General features: G+C 32.9%; 1 protein-coding gene across 2 annotated transcripts in view; it reads right to left on the bottom strand.

Moving 5' to 3' along the window:
• Positions 1–21,813, bottom strand: part of Ttd14 (TRPL translocation defect 14) — a 65,208-nt gene that overhangs the window by 16,431 nt on the left and 26,964 nt on the right. The window lies entirely within an intron of this gene.

The raw sequence follows: 21,813 nt of genomic DNA on the forward strand, positions 1-21,813 counted from the left end.
GTGTACATGCAAAAAAAAAACATGTCCATAGAGAGGTTGAAAAGCGAGAAAAACAAAAACTTTTTTTTAAATGAACTTCTCGGCAAGCGTCGGTGAGTTGAATATAATGACGCGCGTGTTGTTTTTCTGTTGTCCATTGTCAAAAATAGAGGTGATTGGTAGCGTAGCTGCGTTTTCTATTTTGTTTGTGACCGGTTCGCTCACGTCTCCTGACGCGACGCCGACGCCAATCAAAACAATACTTTGCTCCTCTGTACTAGGAACTGAGAACTGGGAGGCGCGGCTGCCGATTGCCGCAACTATGTTTACTCTCCTCGAGTCCAAAGTATCGTTTTCACGCGGACAATACAATAGATAGGACAACATTGTCTTGTCACAGCTCCGTGAACAGCCTCGACCGCGCAGGACAGAACGCCGGGACAAAAGGAAAATTCGGCAGCAAGCGAAAATGAATACACGACAGCGTTTATTACGAGCAAGTTCGCGAAAAAATTTACATATTTATTTTATACCAAGATAATTGGACTTGTTAAAGGACCGATAAAATTATAAAAAGTTTTTTTTTCTACCGCCATTTTCGGCAGAAAAAAATAGGGCGGGAGCGACCTATTCATGCGCGTTCACACGAGGACAATGTGGCCGCGCGTGGTGGTGGGGGAAATCATTGTCCCGCGGAGATAGCCAGCCTAATTATCTCTGTGAAAATGCCTCGGAGCAATGTCATGTCCTACAAAAAGCTGTTTACGCGTGGACAATGAAGGATCCTGGACATAACAATATTGTATTGTCTAGGTTTAAACGCTACTTAACCGTAAAAATTGTGACAATTTTTTTATTTTTTTAAAACTAAAAGATCAGAACAAATACAATTCGCGGAGAAATTACAAATCGCATTGCCAACATGGTACGCGTGTCGAGAATCGTGGCAATTTGTAAGATAAGTTCGATAAAAAAAAGTAACAGTTACAAAACAAAATCAAAAATAATTTTGATATAAAGTATCAATCAAACTTCTAAATCACATTTTTTTTCGTAAACTTTGCTTTTCCACATTATTATTAATCATATCGAATTTCATTAATTAGTCTAGTAAAAACATTTAAAATTATAATACCGATCAACAATATTATGAGTATGTCCAAATTTTTGTAGACCAACGTGCGCTTTCGCTCAGTCTTAAATATGTCTACATATCAAGAAATATATTTTTTAAGAACCTATACAGGTGGAAGAGTTGTTGAAGAAATGTAAATGTTCAAACGTAGGCAGAATGGTAAAAACAGTGCGTAAAGGGGCCACTTAAACCAGTCAATAAACGGTCATAAGCCCTGTAAATGCCTGGACTTCCATATTCCTTTCTCGTCAACAACCTTTGGACATACTCAAAACATTGTTGATCAATATTATAATTAAAAATGTTATTTTTTTATTAAACTAGGCTCAGCCTTTTTTGTCAATTAATTCGATTCTCTGATGGGATAAATAATAATTCTAAAAAGTTATTGGTTAATTTTTAATAATTAAGATAAAATATAAATTATATTGTAATAGAACAGAGAGAAAACTGCTAAAATAAAACACAACTATCAAAAAGCAAGACGATCAAAATATAAACTGTCGTACAAGTAATTTACCTTATGCTAATTCATTAACACGTTCAATGTGACCCGCAATAGCTCTGCTGTCTGCTATGAAATGTACATATTATTATGCTGATAGTGTCAATCTCGCGGCGGCCAAAAATCATGAATCTCGCAGCCAAACAATAAACAATGACCTGTCCACGAGACACAGAGGCGTTTGGTTTATTATTATTAATTAATTTTGCTCTTTGTATTCGAAAAATAAAAATAATCACGAAAAAAAACCTAATCTACATAAGAAAATTGAATATCATTATTATTATTATTATGGATAACTTATATAGCGCCATTTTCGTGATATAATACCTCAAGGGCGCTTTACAAAGTGATTACACAGGGTGTTCTTTAAACCCTGTCACATCCGAAACCACGATGATCAGTATGACCAAGAAGACATATTGGCACATAAATTTTTAGAACGAATAAAATTTACGAAACTAAAATATTTTAAAAAACAAATATGATAAATGATAAATGCCTCCAGAAATCTAGTTTTCTTAAATAATTTAAAGTGGATAAATACACAAGTATTTCAATTTTATAAATTCATTCATTTAAAAATACCTATACTAAAAAAATATGCTTGAATAACACGTTCGATATATAATGACACAACACACGGATCAGAGTTTTACTAGGGCTGGCAGTTTTCAGCAAAATGCACAGCTTAGACTGTGTGGTCAGCCAAACTTAAAAAATCAGTAAAACTGGTCAAAAACATGATCAAATTCTTTTTTGTATTATAAAAAACAAAATAAAGGATGTTCTCTAAACCCTATCACATCCGAAACTACGATGATCAGTATAGGCAAGACATATTAGCATATTAAAAAAAATTATTTAGAACGAATATTTTTTTTAAATAAAATATTAAAAAAAAAAAACAAATGGTTGCTTACTTCTGCAGGGGAGAAGCGAGGGGGGCGCGAACGTGCGGTTGACGGTTTATCAGACTCCCCCCTGCAGAAGTAAGCCACCATTTGTTTTTTTTCTATATTTTATTTTTTTTTAAGGTTTTTAAGATTTTAGTCGTTCTAAAATTTTATTTCAATGTGCCAATATGTCTTCTTGCTCATACTGATCATCGTGGTTTCGGAATAAGACGCTGTATACATTATTTATCATTTGTAAAAGTAAAAAACATTCCAACTGTTGTGTAGATTTGATTATTCACTCTTTTCACAAAAGTGCTGTTGTCTCATTATCGCTTTTCTTTGGCTGGTTGCTTTCTGCATACCTACGTTTAATTCCTCTTTCTTCTCTAAATTTTATTTTTTATCCACGAGGCTTGACTGGTCCACCAACAAAGATGTTGGTTTCTACAGTCTCTCTGTTTAAATCACGTCTGCAGAAACATCTTTATTCTCTTCCTTAATCTCTCCTCTTTTCCTATCTGTTTATTCCCACATCCCACTGAAGACGAATACCGATATTAATTCATTTATATACGCTCGTACACATATAGCTAGTTCTATTTCCGTGTCTTTTTTGTTTGATTGTTTTATTTTTTCTCGCATACATTTTGAAACTTGAGTTACACACATAGCACTGTTTATTTTATCGGTTGATTGGAAGAAATTACCGTTCGGCAATAAGCCCGCCAGTGTGTAATACAAATATGTATGCGCAAGAAGTTAAATAAATAAAAAATAAAAAATCACTAAAATGCTGGCAACACAGCGCAAAATTGATGGGCAAATAATGAATCGTAAATTATGAATTAATATCGTCATGTGAGAAAATTTTATTCACAGTAAACATGCAATCTCCTCGAAAGTATTATGCAACGCACTTTACTCGAGATACGAGGACAGAAATACCGGATTATATTGTTATCAGTGTTCGCGGTAAGGTTCCCGGGTTTGCCCGGGCAAATTAGAACGCTACATTATATCAAATGTACAAAAATACTTAACAGGCAGGCGACAGTAGGGAATCCGACCCTTCGGGCCTCGTTTTATCGGCCATGAGGGCCTCGGTTGATTGGGATCTCGAGCACCGTGAAATATCGCCACTTTGGGCCTCGCAATTTGTTTTTTGGTGTTTGGAGCAATCTAAACGTAATAAATACGAATCTGTCACTTTGTCACTGCTACAAAAACCACACAAAATTTACAGATATATGTTAAATATACTGGCGGCCTCCGTGGTGTAGTGGTTAAGACACTTGACTCACACACGGGAGGTTCCGGGTTCAATTCCCGGTGAGAGCACAAAAATTAAATTGGATTTTTCTCAAGCCCGGGTCTACTGTGCTGTAAATTGGGCTTCGAGGCATTTTTGTTATCAGCTATCAGCGACTGTTGGATGTTAGAAAATTCAGCCCTTCAGGCCTCATTTAATCAATACTGCGAGCCTTAATGAATCTGTCGGCATTATTAAATCAACCCTCAGTAGATCGGCTCTCGGGGCCATGATTAATTATGATCTCGGATGCGCTATATTCGTTTATCCATTATACTAATTAAAATAAATATTCATGAATCTTGGCGCTTTATAAATTAGTTATTCATAATAAAAATAAAATATGCATTATGTTATTTTGGATAAAAATTAATTATTTTGTAATGAAAAAATGTTTGTCCGCCTCGTAGTGTAATGGTCAGGGCATTTGCCTACCATGCAAGAGGTCTCGGGTTCGATTCCTGACATGGTTGACATGAAATATTTAAAACTGTTTTTACACTGGAATAATCCCTGGGCCGCGATTATGAATTGCTATTTTCATCGGTATATACTGAGACGGTACAAACTAATATCGATATTTATGTACGAAAGTGTGTATATTTGTATGAAAATTTAAAGTATCTTCGTCGGTAACCGTAAATGTTTAGAAAAAGAAATTGTAAACATATTTTATTTTTTATACAGAAAACTTAATTTTACTTTGTAGATACATTTTAACTTCCCATCAGAATACGTACCCTGGACTTGCACCTGAAGCGTAAGACTGATCATCTTATCTTGACGTAACAGATTCGCTGCGATTGGCGAACCAATGCAGTGCCGTATGCACCATTGGGTGCGAAAAGGGAATTATCACGATAAAAAAAGTTTGTTTGACTAAAAGTCAATAAAATGTTATCATTAAATACCTCAATTCTGATGGTATAATATGTATGTTGTATGTAGTGTATGTTGTAAGTAGTGTATGTTGTATGTAGTGTATGTTGTAAGTAATGTATTGTTTTAAGTGTCCAGTAAAGGATTAACTTAACTTTTTGGAGTTCAGTTGCACAGAAAAAAGTTAAATAATTGTCTCATTTTCATAAAAACAGGCGAAATGGGTTGCTTTATCTTGCTTTTTTCCATACAATCTATTTTGTAGGTTTTGACCAAAGCATGACATTTTTTGTTGCATAGTGAGTACATGCAGATATATATATATTTTTTCATAGTCTTTATTCAATAAAATATACACATTATTACAATATTAATACATTATAAAGCAAACAGAGTATTAAAATATATTTTGTCCCGATAAACTATTCAATAATAGTTAGTCATCGGGAGCTCAGACATTAGTTTTAATTAATAATCAAATAAAAAGAGTACAGACATAATACTGTATACGTATAAAATAATAAACATAAAAAATAGTTTAAAGATTTTTTTTTTAAGTAAGAAAATAGAGTAAAATAATACAATTAAAATTAAAGAATAGCAATTTACTAGAATATATTTTTAATATAAAAAAAATTGACACGTATATATAAATTATCCAAATATATATATATATAAATAGTGTGTGCTCATAAATGTATTCAAAACAAGATAAAAACAAAGTAAATCGAAAATTTCAATTCATATTTACATTTAAAAAAAATAAGAAGAACATTAAAAGTACCTATTTAAAAATAGGTCTAATCTGAAATTCAAGAGTTTTATAGGAAAATATTTTTTTTTATTACAATTCTAAATGAATAAGGGTCTATGAAATATTGTTAAGTAAAAAAAATTTTTTTTTAAACTTAGTAGCATAAAAAAAAGTTCAAAAATTGTAATTTTAAATTCCCGCGAACATCGTCCATTGCATTGGCCCAATACTTTACGATTCAGTTAAATTTTGAACTCTGTTAGTGACCGTTTAAATTGAAAAAGAACATAGTCTCAAATCTTGACGTCACACTTGTCAAGGTCAGATTTGTCGTGTTGTAAAGACATTGTTTTAACAATTACATTTTTAAAATTACGTTTGAAAACATTTGTATAGTGCAAGTTTCAAAATTTTTTTTTTCTAAACCCATTTCACATGTTTTTATCGATATTCGTAGTATGTTTTATTTCCCTATTATTTATTAGTTTTTCTAATAAAAATACTAACGATAAACAAAATCTTTTCACTGTTGATTTTACCACAGAAATGTGTTTTAAGAATCTTATTTGACGATGTAGTAAATTATAAATTAATACGATTTTGACAATTGCATACAAAAACACGTTTGGAAAATAATTCACTTTAAGCCATCAAGTACAGTCCAATTGGAAGAAGAAAGTCACGACATGTGATATGAGAATAACCACAAATTCATTAACATATAACTGAAGAGAATTCATCAGTTCTTCCACGTTCAGTTTTCACACAAAGCGTTTAGAGTAAATAAATTACATCGGTCTTAAGAAAGAGACTGCCGACTTAGTGAAGTGTCGTCTCTATGACGCAAGTCCGGTGTAAGTAGAATGAACGTATGAGTGAAAGAGACGGCGCTCTACAAAGCGAATTAGGCTGGCAGTGTCTTTCTGCCGGCTACTGTACCTTTCTGTTCTTTTGTTTTCTTGTTCCATTCAAAACTTAAAGCGTCGAAAATTTTAACATACGAAAATAACTCTGATTTAATTCAATAATAAGTTTCGAATTAATATGCGCTAGTATGCCCGGTCACCACAACAGAGCCAAAATCCGACCGGCACGATATAAAAAACATAGGCTGGAAAATGATTTAATTTATTAATTGGCAAGTAAACACACAAACAGTACCACATGAGGCCGACTGATCTCTTTTCGATTTCTTTTAGCAAAAATTACATCCGCGAGTGGAAACATAAGAAATTAAACAACAAAAAAATAATACATAAGTATCCACCCACCCTAATTTTACCGGACTGAGTCGGTTGGCACGATACGTGGGAAACGGTCTCGTACGGGACAGACGCAATCACTTAATTCTAGAGTAATTATTTTATAGAAAGGTTCACACATGTTAAAGTCGAAGATAAAATATTGAGGAAGTTCAGTGCGAAACGTGGGAAATTGGATAATTTCAGTGGGAAACGGGCTCGTACAGGACAGACGCAATCACTCAATTCTAGAGTAATTATTTTAAAGAAAATTTCACACATTGATAAGTCGAAGATAAATTATTGAGGAAGTTCAGTGCATCGGAAATGGGATATAAAAAAATATTTCTTACACGCGGTAAAAATTAGGTACTCCTGCAAAGTTTTTAGAAAATGTATGAAAAAATTAATAAAATGGTTTTAATAAAAATGAACGACTTTGAACGTCGCCGAAGTTCCAAGTTCTCGTGTATCAACCAGTAAATTATAGCGTAGACATGAGTTGTGATGGATTTCCGGTTTCCGGGAAGTCATTTTTTTCAACCTTCAGTATATTTTGATAGCTACGGGGCTCTACTTTTAAATGTCACAACAGTTCACTAAAGAAAACTAGTGACGTCACGGGGAAAGTAATTTACAAAAAAAAATCATAGCGATTAGAACACGATACACAAAAAAAAAACTTCGATTAATTTGATAGTCTATTAAGAATGATTTTTTTTTAATCGCTAAACTTCCTCATTCTAATCTGCAATGTTTTGAGTACGTTCAAATGTCTGTAGACAGGTTGGATTTCCCAAGTTTTAAGATCTAAATTTATAGCAACAGAAAGTGAAAACATTTTTGAGAAGAGAATATGGAAATCTAGATATTTACAGAGCTTATGACCGGTCATTTTAGCTATTTTACTTTACAAAAGTCAACAGATGTAAGAGTTGGGGAAATGTGGATGTTTAAACATAGATAAACACATTAAAAAACGCAAGTACCTATAACTAATTACAGATTTTCCGCTTGAAAAAAGTACTTAGATATAAAGTAAACACTTAAGATTTTTAAAATAATAAAAATACATTTTCTCTTTCTTGTGTTTCGTCAGCGGCAATTTCTAATGCTGAAGAGGCAAGGGACATTATGTAAATTTTATTGATCACGAGGGGGAAAAGAAAATAATTTTCAAAAATCATATTTCTAATTTTTCATAATACATAAGTAACATGTTCCAATTCTCGTTGTAAATATTTTTTTCCAATATACCATTATTGTACTCTAAAAAATATTTTTAAAAATACTATATAAAAATTGTAAACATATTTTATTTTTCATACTGAAAACATAAAAAATACTTTGAAAATAATAAATCAAAATAGCAGTTTTGGAATATTTTCCATATTTACACCGGTGAAATTCAAATATGTGATTGCACAGCAGGATTATACGTCGCAAAACGTAAATATTTTGACATTTAATATTAGGTGTTTACGGATGTCCATTGTGATCGCGAATACGACAAACAACCATGGTGCGAAATTATTATCACGTTGCTTATTAGCGCGTCGATAGTTTTTTGTGATTGAGCTACTGGGCCGCGATTATGAACGGCTATCTTCATCGGTATATACTGAGACGGTATAAACTAATATCGATATTTATGTACGAAAGTGTGTTTATTTGTATGCAAATTAAAAATATCTTCGTAGGTAACCGGTGATTGAACATGTTTAGAAAAAAAAAGTAAACGTATTCCATTTTTCATACAGAAAACTTAATTTTACTCAAAGATAAAATTGAAGATAAATTTTATCTTCCCATCATAATCGAGGCCCAGGTATTCATAAGGTATCTACTAAACACTAGCTACAGGCATACAAGATCATCTTTGCATAGGTGATCTTTGTAAAGATAAAATCATTAGTTCTTGTGGCTATAATCTCTCAGTACTTTTCCGACGTATAGCTAATAATTATTATGTAAAGAAAAGTGGCGTTGCTTGCCAATATTTTCTATATTCGGGAAATATGTACAACAACAAAGAAATTGTGTGTATATTAAGAGACGACATATTATCAGGGTTTTTAAATAAAAACAAATTACATCAATCAGAATTAAATGACATCTAAATTATTTTATTGCGTACATGCACCACCGTAAACGGAAAAAAAAACAAGGACGCTGTCGAAATTCGATTTCTCACGAATGTGCGGTAAAACATTGACAAGCATTGTCGACAAAATCGAGAAATTAGTGCTGCGTCGATTTGGACATGTAGAGCGAATGGACAGCAAAAGAACGGCTAAAAATATTTACGGTGCGAATGTCGATGGATGAAGAAAATGAGCGAGACCGAGAAAGAAATGGCATGATCAAACGCAACGAATTCTTGAAGATGAAATGTTGATGAATTTAATTCAAATCTTCGAATGTTGAAAATCGAAATAATCGGCGTGCGTGCATGAGAATATGAATGAATGCAAAGACAGTGATGTGACGTTCCATCCTCCCTGCCTATACCTACGGGGAAATGGCATGATGGTTTGTTTGGTGTATGCACAATGTAACTGTAGGTTACCCACCTCTAAGAGTACGTACCGTATCAATTTATTTTGATAGAGCGCCGATCATATAAGATATACATATTATATGATTTAATTGCATGTTTGATAACAATGCTAAAATTTTAGCTAGTTTTATACGCTGGGTGTTTCAGTTTGAATGTATCATATTTAGAGGGGCAGTTAAATATAAACTAAGAAAAATTGTGTTCTAATATCAGCATTCTTCCAGTAGCCTTTATTTAAATTAAAAATAAAATGTATACCCACCATGAGCGGTCCGTTCATAGAACGCAAGAAACCATTGGTTCCCTAAATTTAGCCAAATAATATTTTTGAAATAGCATGTTTTATAAATTAATTATCAGTCATATACCTAACATTTAGATTACTATAAGCAAACAATGTAATAGTAATTTTATAAATAATCGCGGTAAATTGCGGAGGAATGTTACTATCGCCTTATAAAAAAAATGTTAAAAAGCAACGCAACCCCCAAACACATCCATTTATCAGCGCTGTCATGCGCGTACTGATCGGCGCGCACTTGCTACTGGCTGGCTGGGTATCGATTTAAAGAACGATCGTGATGGAACCGAATTCGAAATTCCGTTCCAGCGCCGTACTGAACGCGCGATCCGCGCGCGGTGGCAGACTAAAATTCTCACTAGGCTACGGAAGCAATCGAAACATAGAAATACATTATTTTTCATGAAATTTAGATGTGATGCGAACGCAACGCCGCGCAGCACAGATGCGATTTTGGTATTCTGGCACTGAACATAATATTATAATTATTATTTTGTGGTGGACTAGGAATACAAAATAAAATGTAGAATTTAATTCAAACATTACATCAATATAATATTGATTTGGTATAAGAAAAAAGTTTTTAATCTACTACATATATTGATTTTTCGGGTTCAAATAATGACTAATTCTTTTTCGTTGAAAATACGTATTTTTTAACAAGATAATATCTATTTTGGTTTCACTGCATTTTAGTCAAGTATACAAATATAGTGAAGTTGGTTGATTTGTTATTACAAATTATTACTAGGTATGTAAAATTATTATTATTTCTAATCATATGTACACAGTATTTAGTTTGTCTTTAATTTAATTTCTTACGGGCAGTGTATATTATTATGTACCAATTACTTATACAATAATTGCTTCCCTAATCAAAAACAGTACTACGGCACAGATTCTTGCGAATCAATAAATGATGGGGTTGTTATGTGTTGTGATAGTTTTCCTGTTTCCGGGTTCGCCATTTATTTAAATGTTTAGTGTATTTTGGCAGATACGGAGTTCTACTTTTAAATGGCAGCACAACTCACCGGCGACAATTCGCAACGTCACGGGCGGAGTAATTTCAAAATTACAAAACATTAAACAAATCCTTACGAGGCTGATACGAATCATAAAAATATAAATGTTGGCTTAATCTCTATCAACAAATAAATAAAAAAAACACTTAACTTCCTTACTAATGAGCAGGGATCGCCGAAGTGTGGAAATTTTTCTCATACAAACTATTACCTGTAACTTTGATTTTTTTTATTGGTTATTCATCGTTCTCTTTACCGCCCATTTTAATATAATTTAAACTGAATAACGTGTATTTAACAACATATTTATATTGATAAACGCAAAAAAAACAACCATGTTTTTTAAACAAAAGAGACATTCTTACCTTGCAGACTGGCCAGATAACAATACCGATTTAACAACGTAATCTGATAATCTTGAACTAAACACAGTCATAAATGACATAAATAGGCTTACCATAATAACGAATCTCCAAACCGGACAAAATCTTTGTCGCCGTCTAAAGGGAAAAGAATTTAAATCCAGAAAGTTGCTTTATTATTAATATATATATATATACACGCACCAGTGACGTTCCGTCTATAGAAGCAATGTAGGTATTGCTTGCCAGAAAACATTTGAAAATCGATCGTATTTAACCATCAAACTAACTCGTCAAACCTTTTTAAATATCGCGCTATTTGTTCATAAACGCGAGTTAGTTTCATGTTCGTATTTTGGTCAGCCAATCAGCGAATGATGGAAGCAAATCTCGCGTTGCTTTAAATGTTCATGAAGTGCGTACACACAGACGCACGCATACATCGAAAAATTAACACAAACATGCATCCCCACATTATGTCATTTTTGTTCCTTTAGAAGCAAATTTTTAAACGCCTAATCAAACAGGTATGAGTGAGCAAAACAAATATTCCTTGGTCTTTCGCTCTACATATGTAGATGATTTGATTCTTTCTCTGCGTACCTAGGCTAACGCCTTACGCAGTAAATCTCAATGCGCGTAGTTTAAATTTTCTCTTCTGAGGAAAGATTAGTCTGCCTCGTAGTGTAGTGGTTGGCGTGTTCGCCTACCATGCTTGATGTCCCGGGTTCGAGTCCTGGGAAGGTTGACATGAAATATTAACTAAAAAGGTGAGTGTATACCGCAATATTTCATGTTTCTGGACTGGTGTTTGAAGCGTTATGTCTTCGTGTAACAGATAATTGATTTACATTGCATTATATGCACTAAAACAGTCCCCTATGCATCATCGAGTGCGTACATGGCAGGGGCGAATCGTCTAAATAAGCGATTATGCACAGCTTACCGTTATATTTTACTATCGATAATAATGTTTTATGGTAACTATGTTTATGGGAAAATAAATAAAATAATTGTTAATCATTATAAATCACCACACCGTTTATATCTTCCAACAAAAAAACTATTGAGTGCGCCCAACGCCCAGCCCGTTCTCAATAAACGATGAAACTAGCCGATTACCTAAGCTTATTCCTCCATGCAAAAAAATACACTATAGTTTACGTTTTTAACCTAGTCGCGTTTTTTTAGTACTAAAACAAGCTTGCAGATTACAAAAAGTATTTGAAGATTCTCTATTTGTATTTCGAAAATTATTTATTTATTTTATTTATTTGGATAACCAACAGCTATAATTATCTCATATTTATATAACAAAACAAATAAGCCAATTACAGGTTTTCACAGGTAGCATCACAGTAAGTTAAAAAAGATTCTCGAACATAAAATGAATAGTAAGTAAATGCAAATTTAAAAGAAAAGAAAAAATACTACGAGTTATTTCGAAAGCAAACGCCGTACGTTATTAAGATTAGTTGCAAATAAATCTATGTTAAATGATTTATTTATTACATTAAAATTATTAAAAGTTCGCCATAAATATGAATTTTGCCTATAATTAGATGAAACAAGAGGTATGTAAAGAAGAGGGTTATTTCTTAAAAGTTTGGAAGGAACATTGATAGAAAGTTTGCAAAGTAGTTCAGGACAGTCAATTGAACCAGAGGCCATTTTAAGTAAATAAATTATATCCGCTATTATAAGGACTATTTTTCTTTGATAGGATACCGTTGTCATATTATGTATCACATGTGGCGTTTGCAGTGGCCGTTTTTGGCATTTTTCGTTGAAAAAGGAATCGGCCAGTACTCAATGTTGACATTTCAATCATCATGGAAATATCTGCTTAATGTCATTGTGGTATTTTATAATAAACTTTTGTGCAAGTAGATATTGTATCAAAATAGTATAGAATGAAGCAACGTATATCGCGTGGTTAATAATAATAATTGTTGTTTGAGTTGAATTTACAGAACCACAGAAAAAATAGTAATTTATAATTATATTACTTACATATTATGTACTTACACGTACGTGAAAATCAATAAAAAATTTTTTTAAATTACATATAAAATAAATCACGGCTCGCCACTGGTACAGGGTACAATAAGATGATAATGATGAAGGTTAATAATACGTTATTTTAGATTTAAGTAACGACAAATCACCCACAATAGAAGTGGTGGAAAATGTATCCCTGTGGATAAATGTCATCGCACGTCACTGATACATTTAAAAAGCGAAGATTCATAAGAACTTATTAAATGCGTTTATGTTGAGGATTCTCTGTTAATAGCGCTACTTTAAACCGATTTTTAAAAATTTAATTTTACTATACCTTTTATTATTTTAATAATACAAGTATATTTATACACGGGAATATCTTACTATTAAAAGATTTAGCATTAAAAAAAAAGATATTTATATAGGTAGGTATTATCTGTATTACTATAGGCGGATCAAATCGATATTATATAGTCGTGAAAAACTTCAATTGGACTCATCCATTATATTATATGAATTGTTTATAATTTTTCTGTTGTTTTTCCAAATAAATAAATTCACATAAAAAGGATGAAGAAATTTATTAACCAAACCTAACCTAATCCTAAATATTACGCAAATCAGCACTATGATTTTATTTAATTATTGTATTGTACCAATTGTACTTTTCGCTGGAATGAACTTTTTACAGCACTTTTTTTTTTTTTTTTTATGCATGGCCGCGGCGTGCGGACGGGACAAAATGCCGGCAGGGACCCCAATGTATAAAACCGGGACAATTCCGGTCGCACCGGGTAAGCCCAGTCATACAGGAACACTAGATTGAAGTAAATGTAAATGTATTCACTGAATGTACTGAAACGCGCCGGCCATATTAGTCCGCCTCATGGTCCAATGGTCAGCGCGTTTGCCTATCATGCATAAGGCCTTGGGTCCGATTCCCGACATAGTTGACATGAAATATTTTTTTGAAAAATAGTTTTTACACTACAATATTTCATAGTATATGTATATGTAGTGTAGGACTGATCATCTTAGTCTCATATAACAAAAAATATTGCGATACGCTTCAGTTGGTATACCAATGCAGTGCCCCATGCACCATTAGGTTCGGATAGCGTTTTTTAAATATTTTATTCAAACCAATCAACAAGTTATTGAACCCTTATGGATTGGTCCGTTTACGGTAAGTAAACCAGATATCTTTTGCATCACTCTTATCATTGGTTGATTCATAAGAACTTGCGACGTTCAAAGAATCGTTTTTTTTTGTTTTTCGTACATTTTCAAGATACTTTGCCATACTTTTTAATGATCTATTTTTTACCGCGCTCTAGAAAACACTTTGTGTCCGATTTCCCGTAGGGCTGAAGATCCTCAATAAAATCAACTGTTTCAAAGGTACTCTTATTTCTGTTACAAAATATACGTAAAAAAAATATTTAATTAAAATACAATTATTTTTCGACGATACATTATATCAAAATGAAAGTCGATTAAAAAAAAATCATTATAGTGATTTGAAATTTGATGGATTTAACAGGAAACTTATAAAAAAATATTAAATTGTGGTTTTTGAAAAAAAAAAACATTTAAATCAATCAAATTTTTCCTTGAATACAAAGTTTAATAATCCCTTTAAAAGATGGTAATTTAAAAACGAAAATATTTTACTATAGGAATATTATGGTAGATTTTCCATAAGTCTATGCTACGATTATTAATAATTTTTGCGATTGTGAAATTAATTTTAAAAAGTTTCTAGTATACTTTATGAGTCAAATAAGGGCATATTTTTTTATATGTGATGTGTGAATTCGTAAAATGCTAATTTACTTGAATTTTAGCACCCCTAGAAATGATAGCGTGAAGTGGTGACATGTGTCACGTGGAATGGTAAACACGAGAGTAAAGTGATTCCGCATGACGGGCGAATAATTCGCGAGAATAATGAAATACACAACAAGAATGGTCTCATGACTCGCTAACGAGCGCGAGCTGACTTGGACTATGACTGGTTGCTTTTTGCTTCGCGTCATTTTAGGACCGATTTCTCGCAAACTTGTACATATTTTGTTCTTGTCCGGGCGGATAAAGAATACAGTACTGTACGTTAAGTAGAATCATAATGCAGGGCCCCGATTACAATAAGAAGTTAACAGAATTATCTATAAAGTATAAGAGAATTTAATGTACGAAGATAATATGTATATTTGTATAATATGAAAATTATCGTCGTCGGTAAAATAAAGAAAAGGCATTATCATCGGTAACCTGTAATTGAACATGTGACAAAATATAATTTGTATACATATTCTATTTTTGATACACAAAATTTTTAGATTTTTTTTTTGTAGATAAAATTTGTCTTAAATTTTATCAACAAAGTTAAATTAAGTTTTCTGTGTGAAAAATAGAAAATGTTTAGAATTACTTTTTATAAACATGTTACCGACAAAGAATTTTCATACGAATATACACATTTTCGTACATACATATCAATGTTAGTTTATATCGTCTCGATATGTACTAATGAAGATAGCATTTGTAATCGCGGCCCTGGTGTACTGTTTTCGATTCGACGGTTACTCTCGGGTAAAATAAGACCGCCTCGTGGTGGTTGGCGCGTTCGCCTATCATGCTTACTTCTTTATAAGACACCTAAAACAGAGTGGTACATAAATATACCACCGGAATTGAGGTATTTATTTTCTTATATTTCGTATTACTAATAAGTCTTATGTCACAAGAGCATCGCAATAACGTATACTGGTAGATCAGTTCCACTAAGCCTTTTCAAATGCAATGAGTTTATTATTTGAAAAAAATAAATATTTTACTAGGCTTGCAAGTTGCAAGATAATATGTAAATCAACAGAAAATATGTCTTATTCAAAGGTGGTTTTATGCATTGCTTCATTGTCCCTAGACTGGCACCTTCTGTGTAATACTGAAAAATAAATATTTAACGTCAACCTTGTCAGGAATCAAACCCGCGACATCGAGCATGGTAGGCGAACGCGGCAGCCACTTTACTACGGGGCGAACTAATTTTTACTGAATTTCCTTTTTCAGGATTTTTCCACCCATCGAGTCAAAAACACCTGTCGAGGATTCTGATCTTATTTCGGTAACAGAACTGTATTCTTTAGCCGCCAGGCCCGCCAGGACAAGGAATACATGGTGAATATTATATACTATACATATACGAAAAGTAAAACATCACGACGTCTCTTGCGCCGTCGCGCCGACAGGATAATATATATTTTTATTATTTTTTATTTAATGCACAAAATACACAATTTTACATAGCCACAATTATATGTTTTTTTATGTCCCGACTTGTTAGAAAATTCCGTGTTAAGTCGGGACTCTTCGATATATAAATCAAAAATAGTTATTTACATATTAAAACAATATACAGGTAATCAAAAAAATATGCAAAATAATCAAAACAATATACAAAATATACAAAATAATAATAGAAAAATAAAAATAATAAAAATTTATAATACATGTCGAAAATGGAATCAAAAGTTATATAATAATACGTATGACGGTGATGACATACACATATACGATATACGTATATGGATAATAATGAAAACAGCAGCGATGTTATGCATTTATTCCCGAAGCAATCTCATACAGTGGTCTCTACCCCTCGATACAATCCAGTTATGGATCTTCATCTTAAATATGGACGTTGTTTTGGAGAACTTAATATGTTCATCCAAGACGTTGAACACTCTTGGAGCTATATATGAAAAGTGTCTCCGAGCAAACATCGTACGCGTTCTCGGTATTAAGTAGTTTAGGTTACGCGAAGGCCTCGTACGGGCATTCTGTTGGGACCTCCTTCCGTAGTCGCCTGACCAGAAAACTGTCAATACATTCTTGATATAGATTTGACGAATATCAAGAACTTTTAACAATTGAAATAATGGTTCAGATGGGTAGGTCGGAGGGCACCGAAAAATAATATCAAATATATATCCTGCACATGAGACGGGGACGGTGTTATTAAAATATTATATATAATTACTATCGGACCCAACAGACGTTGTCCTGCCCGAATGTTGGCTTGCCTGCTATTAGCTTGGAAAAATACTTTTCATTGATAAGTACCTAGGTTCCTGTTTATAGTTGAATTCCAAAACATAAAATAATTCATTTTCAAATATATAATTATTTTTGTCAATGTCATACTCGGCTCTTCTCTCGAACAGGGGTTCACTTTATTTATGAATGCAATTTTCAAAAATGTATTGAATTTAATATTATTTTAGTACTACCAAAAATCCGGTATAAAGAAATAAATGGGTAGAAATTACAAGGAATTTAAGGAAAGAATCTGATTGAGATCCACAAAAAACAAATGCTGTTTGTAAACATGCAAAAACAAAAATCTTTCCATTTTTTTTGTAAATTCATTCGAGGAGAACCCTGGTAGATCAATGAATAAAACATTTATGCTCCTTACTTATTTATTACATATTATATTGAAGATTTTAATACCTACGAACACGCACGGCGCAAAGATTTATATTTCTCTGAAAACCGCACGTAAATCGGTCAAGCCGTTTAGGAGGAGTTCGATGACATCACACGTACAGAGGAATTATATATATATATATAGATATAAAAATAATGAAGACGTTTTTTATGCTACGATTATGTATTAAAACATAATATTTATTATACATAATGTACGCAGTACCTGCGTACTAAAAATGTATACAATATGACGCAGACAGTATATTATGGTGACCGAATCAGATTACGAAACAATAATTTGTAAGGTTATACCACATTATTAAATATAAACATAACTACTTATTTATACGCATGCTATTTAAAATTCATACATTAAAAAAATATGAAGATAAAGCTTCAATTTGACATATTTAAGACATTAAAGTTTGTTAGTGAATGTTTAGAGTGTCGCAAACTATTGAAATTTCAATGAAAAATATATATAATACGTTAGTCACAGAATTATAAATGTGAATTATACTAAGCGTTTATTTATATTCACAACATAAAAAGTTTCATTTTAAAAATAAAATTATTTCAAATATATATTATTAATCATTGTATAGCATACATATACACAAATAAAGAAATATTAGCGTTCTTAAAATTTTCCTTGAATATTTCAATTTTGGTGGCCATTTACAAACGAGTTGTAAATAACGTGTAAGTTCAATATTATATTTTGTACCTTTTGCATTATATTCATATAACTTTTTTATTTTCTTATTCTTTAAATTTATCTTATTTCTGTTTACTTTATTTTCACTACTGTATATAAATATGTATTTTTATTTTATTTGCAACTTTTAAGTGCCTAACATTTCTTAATTGTCAAATTGCTTTTATTTTGATGCCGATATTGTACTTAACCAATAGCTTACATCACTGTGGAAAATTTATACTAACTGTTTTTTACAACTTTAGTATATATTAATATTCTTAATTTCTGTATACAATATATGTAAAAACTGTTGTTTTTTTCCTAAATAAAAATAAATAAATAACTCGCTATTAGAAAATGTAAATCAAGTTAGGGTAGAGGGGGGTTCGAACCTCTGATTCGTGAGTCCGCAACACTAGCCACGGGACCACAACCCGATTCATATAAGATGAATTCATTCAAAGAGCTTATACGTAGTGACACAACCCGGAGCGCTATTATGGATCTTATCGCGGGGGTAGAGAAGAAATTTGGGGATTTATATTTTTTGCACGCGAATACACTTTGCTTCATATATGGCCACACTGGTGATTAAACGTCAAATAATGTTCTAAATGAAAATCATCATGTTTGATTTTAGGTGTTCATATTTATTTGACGTTTAATCAGTGTGGCCAATTATGAAAGCAAAAACACAAAATCCCTCAATTAACCACCCTCTGGGGGTTGAGAAGATTCAGAATACCATCTCGGGAACGACTCATGCCAGTGAACTTGCCCGGACTCTCTAGACATTTTGTGTTGCTTTTTTTAATTTATATTATAATTCATGAGGCAGTTGAAGAAATTATAAACGACGAACATAACACGGGCGGCCTCCGTGGTGTAGTGGTCAAGACGCTTGACTCAAGCACGGAAGGTTCCGGGTTCGATTCCCGGTGAGAACACAAAAAATTTAAAAAATGTGATTTTTCTCAAGCCTGGGTGCTCTGTGATGTAATTCACCACTGTAATTAGGCCTCCTGGCCTGTTGTGGTGCAAAAAAAAAATGTAAATGTAAAAATGTATAATTTCGATCATTCGGTTCATTAGTATGCAGTTTTTTGCAACTTCTACAGAATGAAATGGCAATAAAGTGTGTCTTTTTTGTCGTAATAGAACTTTAGATTGTTAATACTGTATGTTCAAACATGTTGTACACTAACAATGCTCAAATTAATAATGAAACGTATTTCAATCGAACAACGCTTGCCAAATTGTGAAAATTTACTATAAAAATCAGTGTTTAGTTTGCCAAACGCATAGCTCTTCGTGAAACCATGAATTTACTGCGCAACAAGTTCGGTGAAATTTGGTCACCACGCCACAGCGAAAATCGGGCAAGATAAACGAACAATAGGGTGGACTGATTGATAGTACACCATGAAGCCGACTAATCTGCACTCGATTTCTTTTAGCAAAATTTCCACCCGCGAGTAGAAACTAAATAAGTAAAATCAAAGAAGAAAATAATAAATAAGTATCCACCGGCCCTTATTTTACCGGACCGAGTGGATTGGCGCGATACGTGTGAAACGGGCCCGTAAACGACAGACGCAATCAATCATTTTTGGAATAATAGTTATATAGATTGCTCGGGATAAGATAATTTCCCAATGTAAGCTGTTATAGTGTTGGAAGAAGCACAATGGCACACTCCAAAGTAGGTATGTAAAAAATAAAAGAAGTTACGTGAAAAATTATTATTATTAAACGACAAAACTAATGAATTAGCTTTCTCAATACCATTGCGAGCGAAGGTAACTTGGGGAAATACGCCGCATTTGATAATATGGCGCACGACCATGAATCGCGCAAAAAATCCTTAGTTTATGCACTGATGTCGCTGCAAAAGCGCCCATTTATTCACCATTGACAATACTTATGCAGAACGGTTCGCATGGCGATCGCAGCGAAACAGTACCGCGAAACCGTCTAATTTTGCCCTGGATGGATATTTTGCCCAAACAGTTTAATCTATGATCAACCTTTAAAAAAACATATTTCCATTTGATTTCGGTAAATTTGGTACCAAATTGGAAAAATGTTTTTTTAAAGGTTGATCATAGATTAGACTGTTTGGGCAAAATTGGACGGTTTCGCGGTAGTTATTGAACAGCTGAAAACTCTAGGCAAGCCTGAAAATATATTCACTAAAAATTTCTTGAAACTGTATTTGTGATAGTTACTGTATCGAAAATAGCAGCTGTAGATGAATTTTTCAGAATAAATTTGGAAAACGAGGTTCATGACTTGCAACTCTGTGTTTGTTTGAGATGTCATTTTGAATGCGTTTTGTTTTGATGTTTAGAATGTCACGCTGGCTATTCGGGGTTATATGCAACAGTTAGTTGGGATCTTATGCTAACGTGCTTTTATTTATTTAAGAATGCCTCAACATTATAAAACGAAACATCTTCGAGCGCGATGGATGGTGGAATCACCGCAGAAAGCTGTAGAAGATAATATTATGCAGGAAAAAGGCTTTATTCGCGAGATCTCTAGACGTTTCAACGTAGCTGGACGCACTTTTATGCGGCGCATGAATGATTTTATTTTGGAGAAGATTCCTCTTGGTCGTAAGTGTTATCTGGGACAAGAAAATGAGATAAAATTAGTTGTTATGTGCTACAAACTTTTGAGAGAAGTTTTCGCATTAATTTTAATTGTGCCATAATACCCCACTAGTGGGGTAATACCGCATTTCGCCTGTGTTTTTCTTTCTTCAATTATAAAAGCTTTTAAAAAAATATTTTTACTTTTTAATGTTTAGTCGTGCTTAATTAATACAAAAAATGTTTTATGGTATTTGACTTTTGATAATATTCCTTTGTCGATATACGAAAAATCACAATTCTTTTTTTTGTTGCCATATTACCTCACTAACTATGCATTAAAATGTTATTCCGTGACATTTAAAAATTATACAACTGAGGTGGTATTCTGGATCTTCTCTACCCTCGAGAGAGTTATTAATTTGAAGATTTTTTATTTTATTTGCTTCATATAATGGCCACACTGATAAATAAACGTCAAACAAATACAAACGCGTGCAACTAAATATGAAATTTTTCATTTAGACCATTATTGCGACCTTAAGCAACACCTATAACACTCAATTAGGTTGAATTGAGCGAACCGTATTTGTTTTTTTCCGTTTTTGAAGCACTTTTATACACCATTTGACGTTTAATCGTCAGTGTGGCCATTATATGAAGCAAATAAAAATCTTCAAATTAATCACACTCTGTAGAGAAGATCCAGAATACCACCCCTGGGCTGATATTCCAAACGCTCTCGCGGCCGTAGAAAAACCATTTATCGAGCGTATTAACATACAAATACGAGATAAAGTGTTTTCTACGGCTGCGAGAGCGGTTTAGAATAGCACCGCTGGGGTGGTATTCTAAACGCAAAATCGCGCAAAGAGAATGCATTTTTAACGGGTATTTACGTACTAAATACTCGCTAACAGAGCCATCTCTACACCGCCAATGGGGAGAGAATTTAATGAAGCTTAAGTTCTTGATTTGAAGTGTTTTCCGTATCCGACACGACGGCTACTCTCAGGAAAAAATCCTGAAAGGTAAATTCGAGTGGAGATTAGTCCGACTCAAGGTTTAC

This window comes from Micrasema longulum, unplaced genomic scaffold, assembly GCF_059751315.1.
Source record: "Micrasema longulum isolate JH-2025_06_02 unplaced genomic scaffold, ASM5975131v1 h1tg000133l, whole genome shotgun sequence".
NCBI lineage: Eukaryota > Metazoa > Arthropoda > Insecta > Trichoptera > Brachycentridae > Micrasema > Micrasema longulum.